Source organism: Lepidochelys kempii, chromosome 1, assembly GCF_965140285.1.
Source record: "Lepidochelys kempii isolate rLepKem1 chromosome 1, rLepKem1.hap1, whole genome shotgun sequence".
In the NCBI taxonomy this organism is placed as follows: Eukaryota; Metazoa; Chordata; order Testudines; family Cheloniidae; genus Lepidochelys; species Lepidochelys kempii.
The window spans coordinates 58178877-58197808 of NC_136380.1; the positions used below are offsets into that span (position 1 = coordinate 58178877).

Sequence of the window (18932 nt, forward strand, 5' to 3'; positions counted from 1 at the left end):
CTGGTGAGGGCCCACAGCATTTCCAGATCTAGCTTCTATTTCACTTGCATCCCAGCAGACTTTGTGCCCAGCCATTCTAGCAGTGATTGACTGGCATGAGTAAAACTTGACTTGCTGAGATAAAAACAGAATACAGGTTAGCTGCTAGAGGCTCTAGCAATTGGGATTGGAGGAATGAGAACTAGGATTTTTTTCTTGGAAAGTCACTGGTGGAAGCAGGGACCAATATGAAAACTTCCAAACTTCCTCAACAATACATGGCTCAGTGAAGAACATTTCATGCAGATACCAACAACCTTGCATGGGCTTGTGAGTCACTTCATATAATGTGAAGTACTTTTAGTTTAGAAGATATTAGTCTGCTACCATCAGCACCTCAAGCTTGTTCTTTCACACATCTAACCGCAGCTGCATTAAAGTATCTGTCACAGTTTAAATAAGCAAAGTAGTACCGCCAGCTCCCACAAATATCCTCCCTGAGTTCACAGGAAAGAAGGAGGGAATGTTGTTTCTTTAACATAATGGGATTACAGAAAAGAGATTTGCAAGTAAAAAAGGGAAAGGAAAAGACAGGAAGGTGAAATTAGATGGTTCCTCAATAACAGATGGAAGTTAGAGGTCTAGAACCACGGCCACTGAAACATTGTCAAGGCCAGCACCACCCTGGGTAATACCTATTTTCTATACACCAGAAAAATTTTAAACCCCTTGTTACAGTGAATCTCTACTCTCCTTTCTGTCCTTATCCTTCCAGTGTTTGCCTTCTCATCCTCTTTTGCCTTCCCACATTGTCTCATTTTTCTTATCTGGCAGCTGCAATAATTTTTAAAGGCCATCTGCAAATAAAAGTCATAATTCAAACTCTTTCAGTACAATGTGTCCAGTGTCCCCAAGGACCCAGTAAGATGTTCATTCAACACACCAGTAATATAAACTTCACTTTTTCTGTTGTCATGCAAGTCCCCGACACTCAGATCCTCAGCAACTGCTAGTTCCCACTAGGTGTGATGTTTCAAGATGCTCTCTGCTGGTGATGTCACATCAGAGAGTGCTGGAGCCTATTACCTGGGAGGATAAAGAAAATCTTGTTTAATTTCTCCAGGACTGTAGAGCTTTAAATGTTTATTTTTAATACACGAGTCAGAGAGAGGCAGCATGGTCAAATACAGCACTAAGAACCAGGAACTCCTAAATTCTAATCCCAGCTGTTGACTCACATTCCATTTGTGACCTTGGGCAAGTAAATTAAGCTCAGTCTTCCCATCTGTAAAATGGAACCAGCACTGTCCACTGGATAGAGCAGTGAACTGAACCAGGAGACTGAGGGTCTATTCCCGGCTCTGCCACTGACCAGCTATGTGACCTTGGGCAAGTTACTTCACACCTCTGTGCCTCTGGTTCCCCTCCCACCCATTTCTGACTTGTCTATTTAGATTGTAAACTCTTTGGGGTTTCTCACTATTTGTCTGCACATTGGGGCCTGATCTCAGCTGGGGACTCTAGATGCTACCATAATACAAATAATTAATAAAAAGTAGGAAAGGGTTAAAAAGAGAACTAGGCATAGGTTAAAATACAAAGAGAAGTCACACAAAGGCTAACCACAGTCAAAAAGGCAAAAGGGCCTGGATAAAAACAAATGCCACACACAGAAGGGATAACAGGAAAAAGAGAGAAAAGGGTTTGTGCTGTATCCCTCCTGTTCCTCTACTTAGGGTTAGATCCTGGAAGTGGATCTGTGTGGGTACATGGGTCTACCTGTTTGGATCCAGTTGTAGGATCTAGCTCTTAGACAGTAAGGCAGTGGTAGGCAACCTGTGGCCCTTGGGCCGCAGTAAGGTCTTTGGGGAGGGTTCGTCTTCTTACAGGTCTATGGAGTACACAGAACACTGTTGGGCATTATGTAAATAAAAGCACTACCTCCATCTTGCTAAGTCTTATGAAGATGAAAATTCCTACATAAGTGCTAAATATTATTTGTTATCTACAGACTGAAAAGCACTTTGCTATAATGTAAAATGAAACTGCAGAATAATAATGAGGATGGCTTTCTTGTAATTGTTCATGGGGCACTGGGAGTCAAGAGGTCTGGGTTCTTTTCCTGACTATGACACAGACTTGTGCATGTCACTTAACCTTTCTATGCTTCAGTTCCCCCTGTGTAAGATGGTGATAATTATACTTCACAGGGTCAATTCATTAAGAGACATCATCAAACTGAAACTGGTCATTTTCAGCAAAAGGAAGTAAAGCAGCTTTGTACTATCCCCAAGTTCCTTTGCAAAAATATTTCTTCATTACTTTTTTTAACCAGTTGTTCCTATTTTTGATGTTTTTTTTCTGTTACTATCAAAAAACCCTAAACAGGAGTGTGCATGCAGGTACAGAAGTTGCTTCTTTTACATGGGAGGAACACACATGTAATGGAAACAGCTAGAGGCAAGTGATAATTCTTGGCTCTGGCTGTTTCTCCTCTACCTTGTGGAGGGGAACTCCAGCTGCTGCTCCCCTTGTCTATGGCTTTTGAAGGGTTTCCAGCCTGAACTATCCTTGCTGCTCTATATGTGGGTTAAGGATCTCCAATCCACACAGTCCCAATGAAGGGACTGAGGGTGGAAGTAACAGTCCCTGCTGTTCCTCCAAGCTCCATTCAGGAGTGGAAGACAACTTACATGGCTCAGTACAGGTAGTCTGAAGATAACCTGCTGATCATTCCTCTGCTTGCCTCCCACCTGCTATGAGACTGATATATTTTAAAAGGCAAACCATTACATTTGTATGTAAAAAATGTGTGTGTGTCCTCTGTGCCTGATCCCCAGAGGATATGAGTCTGTTACAGCTCTTAGCTTCAGAACCTGACTCTTTAGCTCAATTGCAAGATATTTAATAGATTCCAAGGCCAGAAAGGACCACTGTGATCATTCTAGTCTGACCTTCTGTAAAACACAGGCCAAAGAGCTTCCGCAAAATAATTCCTAGAGCACATCTTTTAGAAAATTACTATAAAGGCACGTTTTCTAGTCCTTTACTCATTCTCATTGCTCTTTTCTGAACGCTCTCCAATTTATCAACATCCTTCTTGAATTGTGGGCACCAGAACTGGACACAGTATTCTAGCAGTGGTCATACCAATGCCAAATACAGAGGTAAAATAATGTCTTTACTCCTACTCAAGATTCACCTGTTTATACATCCCAGGATTGCATTAGCTCTTTTGGCCACAGTGTTGCATTGAGAGTTCATGTTTAAGGCTATGTTTTAGTCTAGGGTATTTTTAGTAAAAGTAATGGACAGGACACGGGCAGTAACCAAAATTCATGGCCCGTGACCTGTCCATGATTTTTACTATATACCCCTGAGTAAAACTTGTCGGGGGGAGGCAGCTGGGGGGGAGGCAGCTGGGGGCGGCACAGATGCTGGGGGGGCAGCTTGGGGGATGCCATGGGTCCTGGGGAGGGGGGCGCAGCCCGGGGGGGCACCATGGGTACTTGGGAGGGGTAGCCGGGGGGGTGTTTGTGCCTCGAGTACTGGTGGGGAGGGGCTGGGGCACGTTCCCTAGCTGGTTCCTGGGAAGCAACAACCTCCAGCGCCTAGCTCCACATGTTGCCTCGGTTCTGCCCCAAGCCCCGGTCTGCAGCTCCCATTGACAGGGAACCGCGGCCAATGGGAGCTGCGGGGGCGGTGCCTGTGGGCGGAGGCAGCACGTGGAGCTAGGAGCTGAGGGAGGAGAGTTCCTGTTGCCCTTCCAGGGAGCCCCACCCCAGGAACGCACCACCCTGCACCACAACCCTGAGCCCCCCCCATGCCCAAACTCCTGCTGCTGGGGGGCGGGCCCAAGACTGCCCCAGCAGCGGCTGGTGTGCCTGGCTCGGTGGCTGCCCAGGCTGCTCAGGCAGCTCCTGGGCCACCCACGCGGGCTGCTGCAGAAGTCATGGAGGTCACGGAAAGCCCCAGAACCCGGGACGTCTGTGGCCTCCGTGACAAACACAGAGCCTTACTCATCTTCAGCTGATTATCCACCACAACCTCCCAATTCTTTTTCAGAGATGCTGTTTCCCTGGACAGAGTCCCCCAGTCTATAAGTAGGGCCTATGTTCTTTGTAAATGTACATATCGAGGAACATTTAGCCATATTAAACCACAGTTTACTTGCACCCAGCTTAACAAGTGATCCAGATCAGGGGTTCTCAACCTTTTCCTTGCTGAGGCCCCCCTCAACATCCTATAAAAGCTCCAGGTCCCAGCGGGGGGTAGGAGGGACTCAGGGCTCCAGGCCTGGGGGCGCCTTGGGCATAGGCATAGTTTAACTTCTATTTTTGGGTGGGTGGAGGGGGCAAGGGCTGACGGGACTTGAGCCAGCTCCACACAGTGGGGTCCAGAGAGGGAGCACCACCTCCACCCCGACTCACTCAGGAGGTCTCCCAGCCTATCTGGGCTGTGGAGGGACACAACCAAAAAACTTAACTCAAAGGGGGAATTCAGTTCAAAAAGTCTGAAAACCGCTCAGGGTGCAGGGAGCGGGTAGCTAGGGGATGTGTGAAATGAGGAGTGTAGCTCAGGGTGAAGGGAGGGGATAGCTAGGGACTGTGTGCAGGCAATGAGGTAGCTAGGAGCTGTGTAGGGGTGGGGGGCTCCCAGTGAGGCTCCCAGCTTCAGTGGGGGGCAGGGGCTCCTAGCTTCAGCCTCCAGCTGCTCCTGGCTTGCTGGCTTCATTCCCACGCCATTCCTGGCTTTGGGGGTGCCAGTGTATTGGCACAAACTGCTCTGCTACACTGGTGTCAGCCCCACACTGCTCCCAGCTTTGTGGGGGTGAGGGGAGAGGCACCGGCTTCAGCCCCACACCACTCCCGGCTTTGAGGGGGGGTGGCTTCAGCCCTGTGCTGCTTCCAGCTTCAGCGCTAGGGCTTGAGGCTCCGGGTTTCAGCCACAGGGCCCTGCAGCACCCCTGAAAAGGCTCATGGACCCCCCAGTGGGCCACAGACCCTCCGTTGAGAACTGCTGATCCAGATCACTCTGAATCAGTGACCTGTCTTATTCATTATTTAGTGATCCCCTAATTTTTGTGTCATCTGCAAATTTTATGATTTTGTATTTTCTTCCAGGTCATCAATAAAAATGTTAAACAGTATAGGCCCAAGAACTGATCCCTTCAGGACCCCACTGGAAACACACCCACCGTGGGAAGGGATAGCTCAGTGGCCTGCTAAACCCAGGGTGTGAGTTCAATCCTTGAGGGGGCCATTTAGGGATCTGGGGCAAAAAATTGGGGATTGGTCCTGCTTTGAGCAGGGGGTTGGACTAGATGACCTCCTGAGGTGATATTCTATGACTTGGGGATGATTTCCCATTAAATAATTTTGAGATCTATCAGTTACCCAGTTTTTAATCCATTTAATGTGTGCCACGTTAATTTTATATCATTATAGCTTTTTAATCAAAATGTTGTGTGGTGCCAAGTCAAAAGCCTTACAGAAGTCTAAGTGTATTATGTCAGCACTATTACCTTTATCAACCACATGTGTAATCTCATCCTAAAGAGATATCAAGTTAGTTTGACAGGATCTGTTTTCCATATACCCATGTTGATTTGAATTAATTATGTTACCCGCCTTTAATTCTTTATTAATCAAGTCCCGTATCACCCACTCCATTACCGTGCCCAAGATTGATGTCAGGCTACAGATTTATAATACCTTGTTTACCCTTTTTAAAAAATTGTCATATTAGCTTTCTTCCAGTCTTCTGGACCTTCCCCAGTGCCCTAAAACTTACTGAAAATCAACATTAATAGTCCAGTGCGCTCCTCAGTCAGCTCTTTTAAAACTCTTGGGTGCACATTATTCGGACATGCTGATTTCAAAATATCAAATTCTATATAATATTCTACAGAGATACTAGTGGAATGGAAAGAGTGTTATCACAATATGATGAGTCTGTATCATGTTTTTTCCCCCAAATACAGAACAAAAATATTTATTGGACACTTCTTCCTTTTCTGCATTATTATTGAAAACTCTACTATTTCCATCTAATAATGGACCAATACCATTGTCAGGATTCTTTTTGTTCCTAATATATTTTAATAACTGCTTGTTGTTGTCCTTATCTTTGCTGGCCATAGATTTCTCCTTGTGCCCCTTAAGTTCCCATATTGATTTTCTACAATTCCTAACTTCTGATTTATATTCGTAAGTATCAACTTGCTCTGTCTTTTATTTGTTTATATATGTTATAGCTGCCTTCACTTCTCCTCTAAACCAAGTTGTTTTTTTAACCAGCACAACCTTCTTGCTCAGTTGTGGGATTGTGGCTTTTTGGGCATCTAGTAAGGTGTTCTTAAATGATTCCCAACTATCATTCACAGTTTTCTGATTAAATTCCTTCCTCCCGACTAATTTGGCTTCTATTTATTTTAACTTTGTGAAACTGGCCTTATAAAAGCACCAAGTATATATATTACTGGTCTGGACTTTATTCTGCTTGCACAGAATGTGATCAAGTCATGATCACTAGTACCTAAGCTACCATTAATTTTTAGTTCTGTGATCAGTTCCTCTTTAATTGTTAGGACAAGGTCTAATAAAGAATTCCCTTATGTAAGCTCCAGCACTTTTTGTGTTAGGAAATTGTCATATATAATGTTCAGAAATTCTAAGGATACCCCATGATCATGCATTTCCCCCCGTACAAATTATAGATAGGTGCGTAAAGAGGTGATTGTCCTATTCCTTATTGTGACTTAGTGGTCTTTAGCAGACATCAACTAATCCCCATCTTGTGCTTTATGTGTTAGGACATCACTTTCTTCTGAGTTAACAGTGACTCAGAAATAGATAATACCATTTTTTATATAGATTGTCATTCCCCTTCCCCTTTTTCCCACTCAATCCTTCCAAAATAGATTATAAACATTGATTTTAACATTCCAATCATGTGACTCATCCCACCAAGTTTCAGTAGTACCAACTGAATTTATGCTCACAAATGAGCAATTCCAATTCCTCATTTGTTACCCAAGCTCCTAGCATTGGGGGATATGCAATTCAGTAATTTCTTCTCTTTGTGTCCTTTGGTTCTTTGATTAATCTTATTCTCATCATCTAAATTTTTGTGCTGAGAGCTCATATCTTCCCTCTTTTTACTCTCCCCTTTTGCTATTAGTTTAACCCCCACCTGGCTACTCTAGCCAGTCTGTACCTAAGTCTGGTCTCTCTTCTAGCAAGGAGAGGACCAAAAACCTATTCTGTTAGTGCTGAAATTCCTCAGTTCAATACCATGTGTTGGCCAAGATTCTGGTTGTCACACTAACACAGCATCCTCTATTTATTTACTACTTCAAATTTCTGAAATACTGCTATGTAGACATCAAAAACCAGCAGCTCCCTGTTATTGTGGGACTATTAAATGCCATATTTCAGAGCCTGAGGCAAAAGGACGCATATGAACTCCACTCAGAGCATGAGGATAATGCCATCCCTTGCTAGTCAGAGAAAGGAAATGAAACTGATCATCAACAAAAGTGAAACTGTCTCTGCCCCACCTGCTGTTGACTGCACAAAACAAACAAATGGGGAGGGGGGTGACAAAAAAGAGAAAGTTGTTTTTTTCTGATCTCTTCCAGTTCTGGTTAATTTCTGTCATTTGTAATCGCAGTGAGTCAGTATCTTCTAGACTTTGCTGTGGTTTTGAACTAACTGAGTCTCCAGGCTGCAGATGTGAAAATTCCTGATTTGTTTTAAATAGATGTGTAAAATATCAGCCCCATCATCGCAGTAAGAGACTGGGGGAGTGCATTTGATACCTAGGTCCACGGCAGGATTTCCAAGCTGCTGTGTGCCAAGCGCTTTGACACCCCAACGTGGCATGGCATCATGGCACCCAGCGAAGTGCGCGAGGGGTGTTATAGAGCACCGCAGGAGGTGCTAGGGGCGTGTTATGATGCCCAGTGAGTGGGGCGCTTTGTGATGCTCCTCGAGGGGTGGTGTGGAGCATGGCAAGGCGTGCGTTATGGTGCCCAGCGAGGGCTGCAACATGGCACATGGCAGGGGTTGGAGGGGCGTGTTGTGGCGCGGGCACCACCCTGACAAGCTCCCTGCACGCTGAGTCCCACCCAGGCTGGGTGGAGGGGCCGGTGGGAGGAGGCTTGCTTGGCCCAGGGTCCCCTAGGGCAGGTGAGGGTCGGTCAGCACGTCTCCGCCCCGCCTGAGGGCCGGCACGCCCAGCCTGCCCCATGCTAAGGGTCCCTCCCCTGCCAGCCCCACCGCTCACCGGGAGACAGGGGCGGAACGGCCCATTCGCTGCAGCCGTGGGGGGGATGGGAATCAGTCATTACCGAGGGTGCACAAAGCGGGGCGCAGGAGGGCACAGCCCAGACCCCGCCCCCTATCCCAATGGTACTTACCACCGGGGGTGGGGGAGGAGAGAATCATTCGCCGCCTGAGCTGCTGCTTCTGCCTCAACACAGGGCACGATCCTAGAAACTCCCGAAGGGGGGGGGTGGGGGAGGAGGAGGAGGAGGGGCCAGAAAATGGGCGTGCCCGGCTGGGAGAGCCTCGGACCGACCCGGCTCGCTCCCTGGGACTGAGCATGTGCCAGGCATCTGCGCAAGTGCGCATGCTCACTAACCGCCGCCGAAGCCGCTGAACCTGACGGTGCCCTCGCTTCCTGCCTGACGCGATATGGGGCCGCGGAGGGGCGGGGTGAGGCGTGGCGAGGCTGCGCCAGCTTCCTACCTTCGCGGGCTGGGACGGTCCGAAGAGCGGGGTTCGAATCCCGGGTGGCGCCAGCTGCGATGGAGGCAGCCTGGCGGACGCCGCCGCCGCCCGGGCTGTAGGCTGGTGTGTGTCGCGCTGTTGCCGTGCCCCGGCCTGGGGGCTGAGGCGAGCTTGCTCGGGGCCGCTGCCGAGCGGGCGCTGCCTCTGGGGGTGCAGGGGACTCCTCGCCTTAGTGAGGACGCAGGAGGCGGATCTTGCCAATCTCTCGCCTTCACCTTGCCGGTGAAATCCCGCGCTGGGGGGGGGGGGGGGTCCCGGCCCGGCTGATGCGGGAGTCACCTGAGCGCTCTGCTGGGGGCTTTGGGCCACTTTCAACAGCGCAGGCTGGTGGGAGCCGATGTAAAAGGCTCAGACTCAGACAATCATGAGGGGTTTTTTAGATATATATATATGGGTTATTTTGGGTTGCCTTCTGGGCGCTGAGCTGGCAGGCTGCCCTTGTTCACGTTTTCAAGCTCTTCTCTGTAGCCATGAATGACTGAAACATACTTTTTTTGGTTTTTTTTCTAACTGAAAGCAGAGAGTCTCATTCAGTCTCTTGCTCTCAGGACCTGGGGCTTTAAGAAACACCGTGACATGTAATACAATTGTGAGCGAGGCATCCTAGGGTGGTCCGTTGGGGCCAGTGCATAACAGCCTGGCTACAGGAATAAGGAGCATGTGGCTTTTCAGTGGCAGAAGGGCTGGCTGGTGTTTGAGTCTTTGCATTGCAGGCATCCATGGACCCTTCCTGGGGAGGGGCTGGAGCTGCAGAGGTGCAAGAGCTGGAGCTGACGCTGCTTGATGCCCAAGAAAAGCCTGCCCAGCCACCGCCAGCCAAAACTATGGCTTATATTCAGTTATAATCCCGATAAAAAATTAGCAGGAACTTCAAACCAAAATTAGACAAATTAAGGAGTCAGGCCATTAACGCAGTTCAGCCGTGCACACTGGAATGTATGAAGATGACATTGTGACGACTTGGGAACCGCTATACGATCTGTGAATTCTGTGTGAGATGAGGAACTCTCTGTGTGTGTCTGTACCAAGCAGCAAACTCATTTTGAATGTGCTGCCCCTTTGCTGCCTCTGTTGTCTGTTTGCCTCCATGGTAGACTAAGGCCTTGTCTACACGACACAGTTTTGTTAACTTTCATTGACAAAATAGTGGAGGTGTACACACTGAAATGCTCCTCCTACTGATGTAACTACTCTGCTATGCCGACATAATAAAACCTCCTCAGTGAGCGGCATAGAGTTTTTTGCAACTCAGTTAAAGTGACGCAGTGTCAGTGTAGACACCTCACTTGGTTGTGTCACCTAAATTGGCCTTCTGGGGATTTTCCACAATGCCCATCATGACCGCTTTGGTCAGCAGTTTGAACTCTGCTGCCCTGAAGGTACACAGGTACGTGCCCCTCCTCTGTTTAAAGGCCAAGCTGTCTGCTGCCCCCCCCCCCAAGTGCTAGGCTGGCCCCTGTGCCAGGCTGAGTTGCTGCCCCCCCCACAGTAACGCCAGGCTGAGCCGCCAGCCCCCCTGCCCCTGATGGCCTCCCCAGCTGAGGTCTCCCCCCCCCACCCCCCAGTGCTGGGCCAAGCCGCCAATCCCCTCAAGTGCCGGGCTGGCCCCAGCGCCAGGCCGAGCCACCAGCCCCCCAGCTGAGCCACTGGCCTCCCCGAGTGCCAGCCCAGCCCCAGCACTGGGCTGAGCTGACGCCTCCCACCCCGAAAGCCCTCCAGCCAAGCCGCTTGCACCCCAAGAGCCAGGCCAAGCCACTGCGCCCCCCCCGTGCCCCTGAAGGCCCTCCCCTGGCCGAGCTCCTGGTCCCCAGTGCCAGGCTGGCCCCCCCAAGCACTGGGCCCCCTTGCCCCTGAAGGCCCCCCATCCCAGCCAAACCGTCAACCCCAGTGCCCTGTCAAGCCTCTTCACTCCCCCGCCTGCCGCTGGCTCTCCACGTCCCTCCTCATTCCCCCATACCGGAGGAGGAGGGACGCAGTGAGCAGCAGGGACCTCCGGAGGTGGGAGTGGAGTGGAGGAGACACGGTAGGCACAGGCAGCAGCAGCAGGTGTTGGGGGTTTGGGGAAGGGGCAGGGCCACTGCAGCCCAGGTGTCCGGCAGCGGGTCGGCAGCAGCGCCGGGGAAGGCTAAGGCTTCCCTGGCCTATTATACCCGCCACCCATGGGCGTTGGACTGGAACTGTTGTTTTTACTCTTGTTAAAGTCTGATCCCATTTCGTGCCAAGTGGTGTCTGGGGTTCAGCTGGAGCTGATAGAGGTGGCGATATCATCTGGATCCCTCTCTGGCCTAGTCTAGTCAGGACATCTCTCAGGAGTAGAATGACAAAGGCCCTGGGTCCCAGGAGATGGTGAGGCTTCCTTCAGTAGCCTCCGTCGTCTTATTTTCCCTCCCACCCCAAGTCTCTTTCTTTAAGGACCCAAAAAGGGAGTGGTGGGTGATATAGTCCATCCCCTCATTAATTTGTCTACAATTAGGCCTAGTTTCCAACACACCAGTTCATTAATTTCTAGACCCACATTTTGTTTACCAAGGATGATCTCAGCACAGTCCTTGGGTTATAGCAATAGGCTTCTTTGTTTGGACTAATTCGATTTTTCAGTCTAGTTTTCTTGCCCCTGTTCCCATTAACATTTTTATTATAGGTTACTGTGACATCTTATGATCTTATATTCACTTATTACCATTGAACTCACAGTTAGAGTACATTTGTAGACCCAATTAGCAGAACAGGTCAAACAAACAAATTCCTGTCATTCTTCTCCTGTCATCCCATCATTCATCTGGCTTTTGCAAGCCAGTGCCATTTTCAAACTGCTGTCACGCAGTGTGGAGGCAATACTGCTGAGCACCACTATCCTGATGGTTATAAATACACATAGCAGTTGTGCAGCAAGATGGCTTTGGATGACTTGGGAAATAGCTATGGCAGTGCCACAGTGATATGGGATGAGGAAGACAAAATCTAGTAGTTACTTTTTGCATGAACTTTTCCTGGAGGGCTTTACTCAGTGGACTTTTCCTTCTGGCCTTGGTCAGCTAGCACTGATTGTTGGAATAGGATAGTGACGTACAACCGGGATGACAAGCAGTGGCAGCAGAAGTTCAGGCTGACAAAGGCCACTTTCCTTGAAATCTATGCGGCACTCATGCTGGAGCTGCAGGGGTGGTACACCAATATGAAAGCTCCCCATCAGTATGAAGAAGCGCATGATCATTGCTGCCTGGAAGCTCACCGTTCCTGATTACTACTGGTCAGTTGCTAACCAGTTTGGTGTTGGCAGGTCAGCTATCGAGGATGTTGTCATGGAGGTGTGTTCTGCTACCCCCAGTCATAAAGCTTGGCAATGCACAGAAGGATATTGATGGATTTGCATGGCTGGGGTTCCTGAATTGTATTGAGGCCAATGATGAGATCCAAGTGCCTATTCTTTGCCCCTACGACAGGCCTTGGAGTTCATCAACAAAAAGATGTATTTTTCCATGGTGCTACAAGGTCTGGTTGCTAAAAGTTTCAGCAATATTAATGTGGAGTGGTCTGGAAAGGTCCATGTTTCTGGGATCTTTAGAAACTCAGGCTTATTTTCTGCACTGAGAAGTGGAAATTTTGTTCCCATAAGACTGCTATGAACCTAATGGTCTTGTGATTCCTACTGTCATATCTTCAGTGGACATGGAGAAAATTGGTTGCTGTTCTCTTTATAGTAGCCCTTAACATATTTGAAGACTATCTGGTCAGCCCTCAGTCTTTTCTCAAAACTAAACATGCCCAGTTTTTTAAACTTTCCTCACTGGTCAGATTTTCTAAACCTTTCATAATTTTTTGTTGCTCGCCTCTGGATTCTCTCCAATTTGTCCACACCTTTCTTAAAAGTGTGGTGGCAAAACTGGACACAGTACTCCAGTTGAGACTCACCAGTGCTGAATAGAGTAGAATAATTATGTCCCATGTCTTTCATATAACACTCCTGTTATGGTACCACCCAGAAAGATCTTAGCCTTTTTTGCAACTGCATCACATAGTTGGTTCATATATATTCAAGTTGTGATCCACTATAACCCCCAGGTCCCTCAGCACCTAGCCAGTTATTCCCATCTTGTATTTGTGCATTTGATTTTTCTTTCTTAAGTGTAGCACTTTGCACTTGTCTCTATTGAATTTCACCATGTTGATTTCAGACCAATTCTCCAATTGATCAAGGTTCTTTCGAATTCTAACCCTGTCCTCCAACATGCTTGCAACCCCTCCCAGTTGGTTTCACCTGCAAATGTTATAAGTATACATGCTTATCCAAGTCATTAATTAAAATATTGAATAGTACTGGACCCAGGACTGATCCCTATGTGACTCCTCTAGGTACATCTTCACAATTTGATAGTGAACTATTTATATATACTCCTTGGGTATGATTTTTCAACCAGTTTTGTACCCACTTTATATTAATTTATGTAAGGCTTTACATCAGTACCAGGCAAATTAGTTGAAACAATAGTAAAGAATAAAATTGTCAGACACATAGAAGAACATAAATTGTTGGGTGAAAGTAAACATGGTTTCTGTAAAGGGAAATCATGTTTTACTAATCTATTAGAGTTCTTTGAAGGGGTCAACAAACACGTGGATAGGGGGATCTGGTGGACATAGTGTACTTAGATTTCCAGAAAGCCTTTGACAAGGTCCCTCACCAAAGGCTTTTACGTAAATTAAGTGTTCATGGGATAAGAGGGAAGATCCTTTCATGGATTGAGGACTGGTTAAAAGACAGGGAACAAAGGGTGGGAATAAATGGTAAATTTTCAGAATGGAGAGGGGTAACTAGTGGTGTTCCCCAAGGGTCAGTCCTAGGACCAGTCCTATTCAACTTGTTCATAAATGATCTGGAGAAAGGGGTAAACAGTGAGGTGGCAAAGATTGCAGATGATACTAAACTGCTCAAGATAGTTAAGACCAAAGCAGACTGTGAAGAACTTCAAAAAGATCTCACAAAACTAAGTGATTGGGCAACAAAATGGCAAATGAAATTTAATGTGGATAAATGTAAAGTAATGCACATTGGAAAAAAATAATCCCAGCTATACATACAATATGATGTGGGCTAATTTAGCTACAACTAATCAGGAGAAAGATCTTGGAGTCATCATGGATAGTTCTCTGAAGACGTCCACGCCGTGTGCAGCGGCAGTCAAAAAAGTAAAGGGGATGTTAGGAATCATTAAAAAAGGGATAGAGAATAAGATGGATAATATCTTATTGCCCTTATATATACCCCTGGTACGCCCATATCTTGAATACTGTGTACAGATGTGGTCCCCTCATCTCAAAAAAAAAAAAAAAATACACAGGCATTAGAAAAGGTTCAGAAAAGGGCAACTAAAATGATTAGGGGTTTGGAGAGATTAGAGGTTAGGACTTTTCAGCTTGGAAAAGAGGAGACTAAGGGGGGATATGATAGAGGTATATAAAATCATGAGTAGTGAGGAGAAAGTGAATAAGGAAAAGTTATTTACTTGTTCCCATAATATAAGAACTAGGGACCACCAAATGAAATTAATGGGTAGCTGGTTTAAAACAAATAAAAGGAAGTTCTTCTTCACACAACACACAGTCAACCTGTGGAACTCCTTGCCTGAGGAGGTTGTGAAGGCTAGGACTATAACAGGGTTTAAAAGAGAACTGGATAAATTCATGGAGGTTAAGTCCATTAATGGCTATTAGCCAGGATGGGTAAGGAATGGCGTCCCTAGCCTCTGTTTGTCAGAGGATGGAGATGGATGACAGGAGAGAGATCACTTGATCATTACCTGTTAAATTCACTTCCTCTCGGACACCTGGCATTGGCCACTGCCCAAAGACAGGATACTGGGCTGGATGGACCTTTGGTCTGACCCAGTATGGCCATTCTTATGTTCTTATGTATGTTCTTAATTTCATTTAGACCATATTTCACCAGTTTGTTTACAAGAATGTCATGTGGGAGTGGGTCAAAAGCTTTACTAAAATCTAGATACATCATATCTGTTTTCCCTCTATCCACTAGGCCAGTAACTCTGTCAAAAGAAGGAAATTAGATTAGTTTCGCATGATTTGTTCTTGAAAAATCCATGTTGGCTATTATTTATCAGCCTATTATCCTCTAGGTACGTACAAATTGATTATTTAATAATTTGTTCCAGGTATGGAAAGTAGGTTGTGACTGGGTCTATAATTCCCTGGGTCCTCTTTGTTCCCCTGTTTAAATATAGGTACCACGATTGCCCTTCTCCAGTACTCTGGGAAGTCACCTGTCCTCCTTGAGTGCTTTCCTCAGTTATGCTTTGTGCAATGCTTTTATGCAATTTTTCAGCCAAGTTACGAATAAATAATAAACTGAGTTGTAAATAATAAAAAAACCTTCATTGAACATACTGTACTTAAAACCAGTGGAACTGTGGCAAACATGCCTGAGTGCAACCATGTTTTTGCTGATAGGGTCACAAACGTGTAGGTGGGGGGTTGTGGCTGTTCTTAATGTCATGTAGTATGATGAAGGAAGGGCTTGTGTGTAGTAGTTGAGGAAGTGGAGGGGTGCTCCCAGTATGCAATGTTCTCAAAGGGCTGCAGGATGTGGCTAAGTAGGTTGGAATGTTGGCCACAGTGTTCTCCAGCAGAGTTGTCTGTATCATTTCCAGTAGCTATGCCTGCATGTCCTTTCCTTTGTGTATGTGCTTTAGCCTGTTCCTGGTCTGCTTCTCTCTCCTATGTATCATGGTGAAGGAGATCTTCCCTTTCACTCTTCAGTCTTTTCCCTCTGCTGGCATGCAGTTTTTGAGCACAAATTTGTCCTCCTTTGTCCCCTTTCTGCGCCCCCAGAGATTTTCCAGACATTCAGACAATGATAACGTTCCTGTTTGTATAGTGTATTGAATGCTAGGAGAGCAGAGAAAGAGCACAAGTCGTTCTAGTTTATCTGTGCCAACAATGATAAAATGTTGCTTTTTCCTTTATTTCATGATGCCGTTCCCTTGGCCTTTTCCCAGTCTGGGTGAGCTTGGAGATGGTAAGACTTTTCCAATTTAGTTCTCCTTTGTTTGGAATCCCTGTACAGGTGCTGGATTGATGGTGGGCAAGAAGCAGCAGGAGGGGCCTCATTAGTAATTGCATGTGCATCTCTGCAGGCTGTCCTTACAGTGGAGGATGTTATCCTGAGGTATATCCGTAAAAGGCAGAGAAGGAACTTGTTCACAATGGTAAGGGGCAAACCAGGAAGTTATGCTGTGCTGTTATTTACCGGCATGGTTCCCCCACCCAGACCAGATGGTGCAGGAGTGGAAGGGCAGCCCCAAGAAAGCTGCATTGTCTGGCAGTGTGCCTTTCAATATAGAGTACTATTTCTACCTTAAGTTCTCTGTAATAACACTAGCAGATCAGCACAACGTGCATGGCAAAATAAACAAACTTTTGGAATAACTGTTCTGAACCCAAATGGTTAACTATTGCTGAGGCTGTGATTAAAAATACCTGTGAATGCCTTATAATCTCTGCACTTTGAACTGTCTCTAGCCTAATTTGGGCAATTTACCTCCTAAAATGTAAAGGTAGGTAAAAGCACAGGGCATTGATAAACTGTCTGCTAAAGTGCTCCTTCTCTAACTGTTGCTTCAGTAAACATACCTACCATGCAGTAGGGGAAGGGCATTAAGCAGCATAGGAAGGGAGAGGTGTGGGAGGGGGCTGGCACATTTGGCCAATGATTGTGGGATTCAGTATTTCACAGAAATTAATGGATTAGAACTTGAATACTCCAGCCCAGGTACTGTTTGAGCACACTGGGGGGATGGGAACGGGATACAATAAAAGCTGAGTAGGCGGAGGGGGACTCCTAACTTTCATCTGTGTAACATTCCCCACAGCTGAAGAGCTCTGTATAGCTCAAAAGTTTCTCTCTCTCACCAACGGAAGCTGGGTCGCTAAAAGATAATACCTGTCACACACCTTATCAGCATAACATGGCGGTGACCAGATCAAAGCTGTTGTTTAAATCCCCCTATATGGTTGTATTATAGAATAGCACATATTACTTACTGGAAGAGGTTCTCTTCCAAGCACTGTCAGGCTGGGTCTTGGCTTGGGATATGGGAGCCATCTCTGGCCCTGGCCCTGGCCTGGGATTTTGTGTGCTGAAGAAATCCTGGCTGTCCAGGGCAATTTATTTTTGCTTGGGGTCCCATTCAGGGACTATGGTTGGCTGGTGAGTCTTTGTGCTGTCCAACATATGCCAGGGTTTGGTGTGTGGGGGTCTCCTTGACAAAAATGCAATCCAGTGCCTCATAGAAGGCACAGCTAGTGCGACTGTTGCTAGAGGCCTTGTTGATGTGTCTGGCATGTTTATAATCCTACCAGAGCTCTTTTGCTTTGTTGTGGCAATGGGGTGTGTCCAAGGAGTGCCATCTCTCCCTTTGCTAGCTGCTCAGATGTCTTGGCATTCCGATGACTGCTGGAAGATGGGACTGGACATGTTCCCATCCCCACAGGCCAGCAAAGTCCAGTACTTCCCTATAGGTCCTGGTGGAAGCACAGGGCCTGACTACTATAGTATCTGACTCTGAGTGTGTGAACTGATTATGAGCTGGAATCACAAAGAGCCACACCAGGCTGTGTGCCAGTATTTAAACAGGGAGGTGAGGGCTGGTCAAGATGACCCTGGAACAGTCTCTGCCACAAAGGTAAACAGACAGGCCAACCCAGGTGTGCAGTGTGGGATGGCAGTGGGATGATTGCTCAAAGCAGAATAGTTAATTCAAAATGAGGCTGCATCATTCCAATATATATTTAATCTGTTTCTAAAATAGATTAATTTAGAGATACTAGATACTTTGAAAAAAGCACTTGTGTGTGTAGACATAGAGCAGCTTATCCTGAAAATACTTTCCTGCATAGACTAGCCTAATTATTTTGGAATAAAAGTGATTTTATTCTGGAATAGAGGGTCCTCATGGGGAGCTGTTGTGGATTCATTATTCTGGAATAACTGCTGATCAATTTCTCCATGTAGGTAAGCCCTTAGATTGTATTTGAAATTGAGAGCAAGGTGTGGGCAATCTTATTTCCAGATCCTTATATAAGCTCCTAAAAGGTCAGAACTTGATGTAATAAACTTATCTTTCCAGAAATCTAGTTGTAATTTGAGTATCAATGGGGATTTGATGCCTCAGGGCATTGCTAATGAGTTATAGCAGGGGTTCCCAAACTCCCCCCCCCCCCCAAAGACCACTTGGCATTTAAGTGTCCCAGACACACTTCATTTCCAGTACTACTGGAATGCCCCCATCAGCATGAGAACAGTCCAGTCAGCATGACCTTTCATGCACAGTGCAAGAGGTCACACTGTATGGAGGATACAATTTTGAGAACTGGCTTCAATTCTGCCCAGTTTCAGGAGGGATTAAAAAGTTATTTCCATCTAATGAATGTTTGGTAGCTTCTATATGAGTTTGGTTAGTCCCAATTCTAGATCCCAAGTCAAACTGACCACTATGCTTTGCACTAGACTGTAAAACCTTTCAGAGCAAGGACCATCTCTTACTATGCATTTGTACAGCATCTAGCACAATGGGGCCCAGATCTGGGTTGGGCTTCCAGTTGTGAGAGCTCCTTTAGCTGGGGCCAAAATCACCTTACTCACTATAAACCTGGAATATTGGCAACACTTCTCACCTGCACGTTGGTGGTTGGCATGGGAAACTCAAAAATCAAAGAACATTTTAAAAGAAAATCATATTATTTTGGGGCCAATCCTCTGATTTTTTAACTTTTGGAGTTGACAATCCAGTTAGCTCTCCAGCCAGAAAAAGACATTCCTTCCCAAAACCCCCTACAGAGCCAGGCTCCATCTGCCTACCCACACCTGAAACCCATCTAGAAAGGCCTATTCCGTGGCATGGCTACACTACCATTGCCATGAGAGCTTCATATAGTAAATGCCCCCACACCCCAATCCTCATTTCTGAGGGAATATTTGGCAGAAATTCTACAAGGTGAACCACTGAAGTAGCTTTGGCTTAGTCAATATCCATCAGTATTCCTTTTTGCCCCAGCAAAAATAAATAGAAAGCTAGCATTTCTCCTACAAGAATGTTATCATTTGTATTTCCAGGGCCTTATCCTGGAGTTTCACTTGCACAC

General features: G+C 46.4%; 1 protein-coding gene and 1 long non-coding RNA gene across 2 annotated transcripts in view; both read right to left on the minus strand.

The window, feature by feature from the left end:
* Positions 1-18932, minus strand: part of SETDB2 (SET domain bifurcated histone lysine methyltransferase 2) — a 96758-nt gene that overhangs the window by 32818 nt on the left and 45008 nt on the right. The gene's annotated exons all lie outside the window — the stretch shown is intronic.
* LOC140911215 (uncharacterized) lies at positions 128-8516 on the minus strand. Its single transcript, XR_012158867.1, has 3 exons — positions 8402-8516; positions 941-1065; positions 128-836 (listed from the first exon to the last, which is right to left on the minus strand). It is a non-coding gene; the product is annotated as an uncharacterized LOC140911215 (long non-coding RNA).